Here is a 9,659-nt window from a genome sequence, read left to right as displayed (position 1 = left end):
TATAAAAATATGAGAAACTAAACCCATAAAATAAAAAAAAATCATATAATAAGATTTTTGAAAAAAAAACATTTTTTTGTAAAATTGTTAAAATAACCATAAATATGTAATTTTCTCTTAATTTTTGTTGTCGGTTTTAACACTTGCGATTTGCTTCATTTCTGGCTTTTCATTCTCGGCCCAAAAGGTGTAGATCGTTCAAATAATTATTTCTAAGGTCTTATTGTCGTTTTTTATTAACTTGGTTATAAAAGTTTGCTAACTAAAAATATTTCCGTTGCCGGGACTTGAACCCGGGTCTCTCGGGTGAGAGCCGAGTATCCTGACCAACTAGACTACAACGGATTTGTGATGTCGCTATTTGAAAATAATATATATTGTATAAATGTGTTTTTTGTCAATTAAAATCTTTTGGTAGCATCACTGAGCTTCGTCCTAAAAGTTTTAACATCTTTGAAATTTGTGGAGAATGAAGTGAGAGCTTTAAAAATGGCGGTGGAAAGTGAATTTGTTTCTTCTCTTCTTCACCAAATACTAGTTCTAATTCTAAATGCATTAGCCATTGTTTCTTATAATAAATATGTTGACGAAAATTCTTAATTTTAGAGATTTTTTTGTTTGCTAACTTTAATATAATATTACAAATATTTAATAGAATACACATTTAAAAATTATTATAAATAGATATTTATTAATTATATTAATATAAATTTAAAGATTATAAAATATATGTATATAATAATATTTAATAGAAAATTAGATAATGAATAATTATATTAATATAAATTCAAATTTTATAAAATATCATTATTATAATAATATATAATGCATAATCTTAATTTTTATTAAAATAATTATTATTTATATTTATAAAGAAAACATGTCACTACATAATAAATTAGAATAACATTTATCTTCAATCAAGAATAAACAAATTTTTTCTCTAATTATAAATGTGTGATTTGAATAATATCATGAATATTTTATAAATTAAATAATATAGTTTATATTCTAAAATATTATCATACATATATTTAAAAAAAAACCATAAACCATATTTATGCTTAATTTTTCTTTTAATATATTAATGTCATTATTTTATATATATACTAGGTAGAAGCAACGTGCATTGCACGTTTGCTTAGTTTTACAGTTGTAAACATTGTCATTTTGATAAAAACTGGTTTACTATTTTTAATATATATATATATAATAGAATGAATTATACTTCTGTAGTATATATAAATATTTGAGTAATGATATGTGCACACACTTTTTACCCCCAGCAAGTCGTTTTAGTTTAGCGGGACCCATATAAACTAAAAATGATTGGTAAAATTTTTTTCCATCATAAGTATGTGTAATATTTGGGTGTAAAAATTGTGTGCACATATCATTACTCTAAATATTTATATCAATAATCTTTACATATATTACATCTAAACATAATATTGACATAGATATATATATATTTACATGGCTTCATGATATATACATATATATATATATATAAATTACAATAATATTTAAAAAGAAATTAATAATATAAATAAAATAAGAATAGAAAAAGTCATAGTGTAGACATTAGTATACATGTATCAACTATTTTTAGTTTCTAATGTATCTCACAATGTCTTTTGATGAAGAAAAAGAGCTCTAATCACTTGATAAAAAAACAAACTATCACACAAATTTATAAGATAAAAAAAATGATATGTATGCCTTTATTATTTTTAAATAAATATGATTTAATTATTATAAAATATCTTAAAAATATCCTATTTTAATTAATTTTTGTTTAAGTTTAAGTTTGTTTTAGTTTTTGAATTTGAATTGATAACAAAAGATTATATATTATATGTTTAATATAATATTAAGTTTAAATTGAATTAAATTTTATTTAAGTTATAAAATGTATGCTTTTATTCTTTTTTAAATAATTATTATTGTAAAATATTTATTTTAATTTGTTTAATTAATTTTATTTAAATTTAAGGCAGATTTACAATCTAACGTTAAATATAAGAATATTCTGTTAAAGTTAACGGAAAAAAATAAAAAACCGTTAAAACAAAAAAATTTCGTTATCTACACACTTATTATATAAAAGAGATAATAGTGTTTAGTTATTTAACAATTATAAATACTTAATACATATATTTAATTAATTTTTAAAATAAAACTAAGCAGCTTTGCATATTTCTACCTATTTACTAGTAGATATATAAATGTGTTATATGACATTGACTATCATAGTTTACAAAGGCTTGCAACCAAGTTTTTTTAATTTATTTTATTTTTTTAATTGTGTCCTAGGATAGGAGGACTTTGGTTATGATTCGCCCATAAATATGTTCGCCTATGTCAGAAAATTGCAGTGATTATTATTTTTCCCAGGTCTTTGGCCTAACACAATTTTCCAAAAAACAAATATATTATATATTGTTTTATTAAATAATCTCTACACTTTTTAAAAATCTTAGATTTAGCCCCTTCAAAAATAAATTTGATGTTTTGGCCCCATTTATTAGTCTTTCCTAACAGATTTCAAATTGAAATGAATAGTTCATTGATGCAAATGTTTTGAAGATTTAATCCACTAAGTCATAATCTTTCTATTAAGATGATTTGTCAACTGAAGTTAGTTGGTTGTTAGTTTTTTGTAACTAATTTCGGTTAATTATAGAAGAACCAAGTTAGACTGTGTTTTGAGTACAGTGAGGAATAGTTTTAGCAGAGCTAGAGAAAAATAGTTTTGTAGAGAGAAATCGAAGAGTGTATTCTTCCTGAGAAAGATTGAGAGAAGAAGAAGGAAAGAACTAGTGAATGAAGCTGTGATGGAAGACTGAATAGAAGGAAATTCAGTGCTGGTTTCTTGGGGATTCAATAGTGTCACAAGTCTTAGTTCTTTGGAGATTCTCTTGTGTATTCTTGTACTCAAAGATTGATGTTTGTATTCTTACATACATTTTAGTGGAACCTCTTCAAGAGGAAACTGGAGTAGGAAATTTTAATGGTGTCCGAACCAGTATAAAACTCTGTGTCTCTATCTCCTTTTGTTAATTTCTTTCTTTTGAGCTAAATAGTTTGATATCTGTTTTATGATTTGCTTAACCTTTCAATTATGATATTTGGTGTTTAAGTTGTTTGCCATTGTTTTAGTGAATTTCCTACATTGGTACCAGAAGCCAAGTTCGAAAACAGAGTCAAAGATCAAGATTCACACCTTAGAGAATCAAGAACGAGTCTCAAGAAATGGCTTCAACTTCAACACGTTTTGATCTGGAAAATTTTGATGGCACTGGAGGTTACAGCTCGTGGAAAGAGAAGTTTATGACCATTCTAGCATATTAGAAACTAGATAGTGCTTTAGAGGAAGGAGACTCAACTGATGATGTGAAGATAGAAGATAACTGACAATAGCAAAACAAGCAAGATCAACAATAATCATGCATCTTGCTGATAATGTTCTAAGGCAAGTAATATATGAGAAAAGTACAGCAAATATGTGGAAGAAACTAGAGCAATTTTATATGACAAAGTCTACTGCCTCTAAATTTTTTTTGAAGGGTAAACTGTATAGTTTCAAGATGAATGCCACTCAGTCTCTAGAGCATAATTTTGATGACTTGAGCAAAATAGTTAGAGCTTTAGGAAACATGGGAGAAGAGATCAAGGAAGAAGATCAAGCAGTCTTGTTGTTGAATGGGTTACCTGATCAATTGAAGGAAATGTGCACAATCATAATGTACAGCCGAGACACACTTACCCTTGATGATGTTAAGAGTGCCTTAAGATCCAGAGATGCCGAGATAACATGGTTAAAAGTTGCAAGACAGGAGTCCAGAAGTGATGAAGCATTAATTATCTGAGGAAGAAATCAGAAAAGAAGTAACTCTAGAGGACCATTAAGAGGACACTCAAGATCTAAATCAAGAACAGGAGAAACTAGGAAGTGTTATCACTGTGGAAAGATTGGTCATCTCAAAAAGGCTTGTTGGGAACTCAAAAGGAAAAGCAAGGATAAAGATGATGAAGAAAAGGGACAAGATCAAGCTGCTTTGGTTGAAGATAACTCTGATGGAGAAGCTTTTGCTGTAACAATTAACTGAGACATTAAGGAGTGGATAATGGACAGTGGATGCACTTATCATATGTGTCCACATAGAAGCTGGTTTTTTGATTACAAAGAAATAAGTGAAGGGAATGTTCTAATGGGAAATGATCAGACCTACAAAGTGTTAGGGAAAGGATCTATAACAATCAAATATTAAGATGGTACAATTCAAAAAACTAACCAATGTTAGATACATACCATCTTTGAAAATAAATTTGATTTCTCTAGGCACTTTGGATGATGAAGGGTGTTCCTACAAGTCTGTAAATGGTGTTATGACAGTAGCAAGAGGATCACTAATCATAATGAAAGGCATTAAACAACATGGCTTATATGTTCTAAATGGTGAAACTGTTACTCCCACATGTGCATCTGCTGAAAAAGATACATAATCAGAAACCAAGTTGTGGCATGAACACCTTGGGCACATAAGCGAGTAAAGAATCATTGAGCTATCAAAACATGGTTTGCTAGGAAAATATAAACACACTAACTTACCTTTTTGTGAGATATGTGTGCATGGAAAACAACATAGAGTCAAATTTGCTAAAAGCACATATAGAGCAACAAGGAAGTTGGAATACATTCATGTTGATCTTTGGGGACCAAGCTTAACTCAAACTCAAAAGGGTAATAGGTATTTTTTGTCTATTATTGATGACTATAGCAGAAAAGTATGGGTTTATTTGTAAAAACACAAAGATGAATGCTTAAAAAAGTTTAAATTCTTGAAAATTTAGGTTGAAAATCAAACAAATCTTAGAGTAAAAAATCTAAGGACTGATAACGGACTTGAATTTATTAATGAGGAATTTAACCTTTTTTGTATGGAAAGTGGAATTATGAGACACAGGACTGTCAAGAAAACCCCTCAACAAAATGGTGTTGCTAAGAGGATGAACATGACATTAGCAAACAAAATTCGATGCATGTTGTTACAGTAAGGTCTTGCAAAGATGTACTGGGGAGAAGCATTGTACACAACTTGTACACTGATCAATAAAAGTCCCTACAGGACCGTTGGGTTTAAAACTCTAGATGAGCTTTGGTTTGGTAAGCCACCTTCACTATCTTACTTATTTTTTTTTGGTTGTAATGCATATGCACATAATGTGAGTGATAAACTAGATTCTAGATCTATTAAATGTGTTTTTTTGGGTGTTACACCCCGATTTCAAGAATGGGAATTTGGATATCGAAATCCAGGCTCGTAAGGTGTAAGCTCGAGAGTAGCACAGTCGTCATGTGATCAGCAAGTCAGAGACAGTCTCGCTGAGTAGTAAATGTGACAACGTCGGGATTGGTGAGCTCGGGAACTATGTAGTCTCAGAGGTGTTCTAAGGTTATAAGTTAGGCTCGCAACTCGCAGTGGCAATGGTTCAACACTTGTATAAATTTCTTGATTTATTCCTGCCCTCAGGCAAGACGATTCGAGCTTGAGTATTGTAAGCTCAAAGAGGATGGTCTCATCAACATCACTTGTTGAGAACATAGGTGAACCAAGCTGACGAGCTCGTCATAGATAAACGGTCTTGAAGGTGTGTGAATCTAGCATCCAAGCTCGCAAGTTGTGTGTGAACATGTTTATTGTTGTAAAATCCCTTTGTTTAAGGGTTCTGATGTAGTTTGTTATTAAATCCCAAATATCATGGGATATTACCGCGTACGTAGTAACTAATGCATTTAATGGCATTATTTTAATTGATTTTGTAGAATAACTCCCCGAAATCTGTGGGAAGAGATTCGGTAAACCACTCTATAAATAGAGTGGGACGATTCATTTGTAGAGGATGAAAAAAAGAATATTGGAAAAACTCTGTACAATTTCTTCCAGAAAGCTATCAGAGAATTCCAAGAATTTAATAACACAGACTCGTGGACTAGGCAGATTTTAACTGCTGAACCACGTAAAAATTCGTGTCTATATTATTTGTTTCCTCTGGTATATTTAGTTTAATTGATATTCTTTTCTAAGTTGACGAAAAATGGCGTCAACAGTTTGGTGCTTTCATTGAGAGATATTAAGCAAGACGTGAGCCTGTTTAGTCAGAAAGATTCTCGAATCATCAATGGCCACTGCGAGTGACCCCAGTACAGGTGAGCGACCAATGCCCAATATACCTGAGGAGAAGATTCCTCATGCTGAAGATTATCCACGACGGCTTGGAAAGCAGCCCATGATGGATCCAGATCTTGAAGAAATGAGCGATTCATCAAACTCTCGAGGGCCGCCTACCCCCAGGCTTGACGAGGATATGTATTACAATCCTAAAAGATATGTTCCAATTGTGGAACTTGAAAATTTCCAATTGCACAAACAGTTGGTAGAAGCAACAAAGCACAACGAAGAGTTAGCCAGGCAGGGTGCTGGCGCCCAGGCACCTCCTCGAAGGCCTAGGGGACGTCCTCGTGGGAGCACGACCACCAGGATGGCGGAGCAGGTGCCACCACTAGCATCCCAACCAGTCCAGCCAAGGTTCCGGAGGAGTAGCCGGGCTGAGGGTGTTAGGAAAATATTGTTTTGCCTCAATGGAAATGATTATAATATTACAACTCTATGCAATAATATTACAAGTAAATATAGATTGATTAAATAAGGTTACAACTCTATAACTGAAAATACAAATAAACTAAAGAAAGGAAGAAGATGATGATGAAGAAGAGGATAGTGAGAATACAACTCTAAGCAAAAGATTACAAGTAAAATAAAGTGTTTAGACCAAATGAAAAGATTACAACTCTTAAACAAAATATACAAGTAAATAGAACAAGAGAACAAGAAGAAAAGCAATAGAATAAAAAGAAGAACAGAAACGCAATCAAACTTTCACTTACACAACCTAAGTGAAGAGGATTGAGGATCACCAACTTGAACAAGGTTTAAAACCTTTGTCCAAAAGCTTATTTCCCCCTAACTCAAGCACTAAGGGATCTCTCTCAGATATTGGAAAAGCTTTCTGGAATTATCAAGCCTCAAGGTGTTTCTAGCCAAGTGCTCTAGTGGATAGAAAAGTTGTGTCTTACAAGTGAGCTATAGGCTCCTATTTATAGAGTTTAGAGACACCCTTTGAATTTCAAATTCCACTAACCCCCATGGCTGTTACCAATGTTTAATTGGATTAATATGGAATGAAAAGAGATTTGGGAGTTATTTGGGTTTTTTGAGCCGTTCAACAAATATTGAAAAAACTGAAAATTTGGTCAGTTTTTGGCCTGTGGCCGCGGCCAGAGACATTAGTAGCCGCGGCCACTGGTCTCTGACCCACAGGCCGCGGCCACTGAATGTTGGTGGCCGCGGCCACTGACCAATTTCAGCACAAAAAATTGTGCTGTTTTTCCAAACGGTTCCAAACCCTCCCAAATGATTTTGTAACTCCCAAAACACATTATTGGGGTTCAAATCATATCTCTAACAGCCATATCTCATATGGCTTTATGAATTCATCTCAATATTGTGTAACAACAATCTTACACAATAAAGGGTAATATTTGGAAGTTACAAATTTGTAACACCAAATATGTTACATTATTTGGATATATCTCATATATCTAAATATTGTAACTCTCTATTATATGTTACAATATGTGACACACTTTGTCACATTTATTTAATCAAAAACATTATATTATAATATAATATAATTTTACATTATATTATAAAATAATATAACAGAGGGTACTACCAACCCGATTGCAGAAGCACAAACAGGAACGGGAAATAACCGAGCCCCCTCAGTGGCTCGGAACCCGAATCCTGATGCTGCGTAAAACAACCCGGAGCCTGACCAGGCAAATTCGAAACCATCTAGGCCCAGCAATGGGAGACAACCACCGTCTCCCATAAGACACCCACCATCGCCAATAAGGCATCCCTCGCCAGTCCAGGAGGTTCCACGACCTGCACATTGAGATGGAAATCGACGGGCTAGGCATGGACATGGGAGTGAAAGATAAGCTACCCGAGATCGCAGGGCTCCTCAGCCTATGGGAAGCCAAATGTCAAGATCACAGACTGTTGGGACAAGGAGGCCAGCAGGGGACCCACCTCGTAATTGCCGATCTACGAGTTATGTAAGTGAAAGCTCGGATTACACTCGGTCCATGAGCATTTACAACACAGAACCGAGATGTAATGCCTCGAAATCCCTAATAAGGTTTAAGACCTTGATTAGGAGGTCGGGAGGGCCATAATTGATTTATTATGCCATTAAATGATTATATGCATGTTTATGAGAATTATATTATAATACGATGATAAATGCATGCATATGGCCTCATTTTTAATTATAAGGGCATTTTGGTAATTTGGCCCGTTGAGGGCGTAATTGTGTATTTTCATGCATGTGGGTGAATTATAAATAATACCACATTATATGTGGATTTGTTCGAGCCATTCGGCATGAGACGATCTTTGAATGCAAGTTATCGGTCTGGTCATAACGGGGTTAGTTTCGGGGCTCGGGGTGAGTCTCGAGGTAATTTGGTGATTAGAACATTGCTGGGGATTAAAGGGTAATGGGATGTGATTTATTAGCATTTGAGAATATTGGGAATAATGGGAATTGGAGGACGTTAATTATGATTAGCGGGATTAGATGGGAAATGACAATTTTGCCCTTGGGGGCTGTTAAGGAAGGAGGATAAGCCTAGGGGCATTTAGGTATTTTCACCCTAAGGATAGATATAACTTGAGAAGGCTGTGGAAAGTTAAGCAAAAACAGAGCATCTCCTTCACCTTCTTCCTCTTCATCCGTTCATCATTTTCTTCTTCTTTTCTTTTTGAATTTTGAAGCTAAGTTTGAGGATTTTAGTGTGGGAATCAAGGCTTGAGGTTCTAGGCTTGTGTTCAGCCATTGAAGAGGGTTAATCTTGAGCTTGAGGTAAGATTCAGCCATGAAATTTCTGGTTTTTACTCTGTTTTGAAGTTAGTTTTGAGTTAGAACTTTTGATTATAGAATTGAGTAATTGGTGGCTTAAAGCTTGGGTTTTGTTGTGGGAATGTTTATTGTGTTGTGGGGATGCTTGGTTTGGATTTGGAGATGATTGGGTAAGTTTTGGAAGGATTAAAAGAGGGAAAAAAATGAGGTGTTGATGGGAGAAAACAGGGGTTTTTGGCTGATGGCCAGGCAATGCCACGACGCTTGGGAGGCAATGCCGCAGCATAGGGTGCCGAAGCTTGAGGCTGATGCCTCTGTTTGGGAGGCGGGCCGCGGCATGGTGGATGTAGGGTTGCGGCCCTTAAGAGCATTTTTTTCCAAAATTGGGTTTTTGGCTTGGGGACTTAAACCTTAGGCCTCGGGATTGTTCCTACTACCCGATTTAGTGGGATTTGATGTTCCAAAGGCTAAGTCTTGGTCCGGGAACCTTTATTATTGATTTTATTGATGGAATCCCATATTTGGTTATGACTAGGTGACCTCTAAGGGATTAAAGGATTGATCGTTCTCAAAGGTCGTTCAATTATTATTTCTCGCTCGAACCTGAGGTAAGAAAACTGTACCCTGTATATGACATGCATGGTTATTATTGAGGCATGTTGAGT

General features: G+C 33.9%; 1 non-coding gene across 1 annotated transcript; it reads right to left on the bottom strand.

Annotated features, from left to right (window-relative positions):
• Positions 1–272: 272 nt before the first annotated feature.
• Positions 273–345, bottom strand: TRNAE-CUC (transfer RNA glutamic acid (anticodon CUC)). Its single transcript has one exon. It is a non-coding gene; the product is annotated as a tRNA-Glu (tRNA).
• Positions 346–9,659: the final 9,314 nt, after the last annotated feature.

This window comes from Humulus lupulus, chromosome 7 (genome assembly GCF_963169125.1).
Source record: "Humulus lupulus chromosome 7, drHumLupu1.1, whole genome shotgun sequence".
NCBI lineage: Eukaryota > Viridiplantae > Streptophyta > Magnoliopsida > Rosales > Cannabaceae > Humulus > Humulus lupulus.
The sequence above is the reverse complement of the archived record's forward strand: the minus strand, read 5'-3'. Positions and strand labels throughout refer to the sequence as shown.